Consider the following 2,500-nt stretch of genomic DNA (forward strand, 5'->3'; position numbering starts at 1 on the left):
TTCAGTCTGCCGCAGTTTTTGAAGTTAGAGTCAATTTGGCCAAATAAAAGGCTGTTAAAGATTCCTTCCGCCTTCAGGTCTATTGGATTTTATATGATAAGCTCAGTTATGCACGCATTCTAATTGGTTCTCACTTCTGATCTACTTTTTTCCGTATATTTTAATTCTTTATTATATAAAACAAATAGATTCCAAGTTGCCGTGCGTCTGTTAAGTAACATCAGTGACACACTCGGCTGCGCCTTGAGTGCCATTTTTTTGTTCTTACCACATTTTGACGTCCTTTGTGACCTATTATTGAACAGACGCACAGCAACTTGGAATATAAAATAATTAACAAATAGAGAAGCCTTGACTGTGCTCTGTTCTGTTATAAAGCACGCAGGAAGCGGCTAGAGCACGAAAGAAGTGTAGGGAGAAACACGAGACGTAGTCGAGTGTTTCTCCCCACTTCTTGAGTGCTCTAGCCGCTTCCTAAGTGCTTTATAACAGAACAGAGCACAGCCAAGGCTTCTCTATTTGTTTTATAATAAAGAATCCATTAAATTCCCCGAGCATTACTTTCAATTTTCAAAACAAACTTTATTTCCAAAGCGAACAACAGTGTCGTCAGCATGCTCCATACTCTCATAAAGCACGCTACAATAAGCCAATCAGAATCCCTGTTAGAATGGTTCAAATAATCTGATTGGCTGTACAAGACTAAAGCTGTCAAAAGTGTCAAACCATCAAAGTTCAAAAACCATCAAAGTTCACCTTAAGCGATAGTTTACAAACTAAATAGTTCGGCAGGTCTAATTTAACACTTTTGCCTGAAGTTTTTAAGTCTCTAATACAGAATCTTGAAGTGAAATGTTCAGTGAACTTCAGCCGAATTATGGCTCATAAAAACACGCGAGTTTTTTTTCATATGACAAGGTAGAAAACAAACTGTTCAGGGCGAGCGTTTTTTGAATAAACGACAGCCGAATTCACCGGAACATGAAGATCGCTCAGGATGACAGCGCCGCAAAACTCGGCTGAAGTGACAGATGTGACTTTCAACTCAACGCATCGGAAAGGATATCAGAGCAAGCTCTTATTTTTTCACTCGAAGGGCGGCCGGTGTAGTTTCTGAGGCTTGCTGTGATGACCGGAGATCGCCATGATGAGCGAGCCGCGATGGACTTCAGCATGATCATATTCGCTCAGACACCGTCATGATTAGAATGAATTTTAACAGTTATGTCAGTTTGGTTATATTTTTCATCATTTCTGTTTTGTTCTGTTTTGTTTTTGAACACTGAACTTTATATACTATATGAGTGTTAGCTGTGTTTGATTTTATTTCCGTACGTAAGCTTGCAATCTAACTGAGCGTGAATCAATCTTTAAAACCTCGAATGTCTATTTTGTTTTTCCTTTGAGGATTTTCGTATCTGCTCACGTTTTAATAACGTAAATTAGTACAATTTGGCAGATGGCGTGACAGCTTTAGCTCAGTTCTATGCTCTATACTCTCATAGAGCACGCTCTTTCAACCAATAACGACGCGCGTTATATCCGAACTTTATTATAATGATAAATAAAAAAATAACAGTAAGAATATTTAACAAATAGAGAAGCCTTGACTGTGCTCTATTCTGTTATAAAGCACGCAGGAAGCGGCTAGAGCACGAAAGAAGTGTAGGGAGAGACACGAGACGTAGTCGAGTGTGTCTTCCTACTTCTCAAACAGAGCACAGTCAAGGCTTCTCTATTTGTTTTATAATAAAGAATCCATTACATTACCCGAGAATTACTTTCAATTTTCAAAACAAACTTTATTTCCACAGCGAACAGCAATGTCGTCAGCATGTTCTATACTCTCATAAAGCACGCTACAATAAGCCAATCAGAATCCTTGTTAGAATGGTTCACATAATCTGATTGGCTGTACAAGACTAAAGCTGTCAAAGTGTCAAACCATCAAAGTTCAAAAACCATCAAAGTTCACATTCTACGATAATTTACAAACTAAAGTAGTTCGGCAAGTCGAATTTAACACTTTTGCCTGAAGTTTTTAAGTCTCTAATAGAGAATCTTGAAGTGAAATGTTCAGTGAACTTCAGCCGAATTATGGCTCATAAAAACACGCGATTTTTCACATGACAAGGTAGAAAACAAACTGTTCAGGGCGAGTGTTTTTTGAATAAACGACAGCCGAATTCACCGGAACATAAAGGTCGCTAATGATGACAGCGCCGCAAAATTCGGCTGCACTGACTGATGTGAATTTCCACTCAACGTATCGGAAAGGATATCAGAGCAAGCTCTTATTTTTTCACTCGAAGGGCGGCTGATGTATTTTCTGGGACTTGCTTTATTGTGATGACCGGAGATCGCCATGATGAGCGAGCCGCGATGGACTTCAGCATGATCATATTCGCTCAGACACCGTCATGATTAGTATGAATTTTAACAATTATGCCAGTTTGGTTATATTTTTCATCATTTCTGTTTTGTTCTGTTTTGTTTTTGA

Source organism: Pocillopora verrucosa, chromosome 6 (assembly GCF_036669915.1).
Source record: "Pocillopora verrucosa isolate sample1 chromosome 6, ASM3666991v2, whole genome shotgun sequence".
Classification (NCBI taxonomy): domain Eukaryota; kingdom Metazoa; phylum Cnidaria; class Anthozoa; order Scleractinia; family Pocilloporidae; genus Pocillopora; species Pocillopora verrucosa.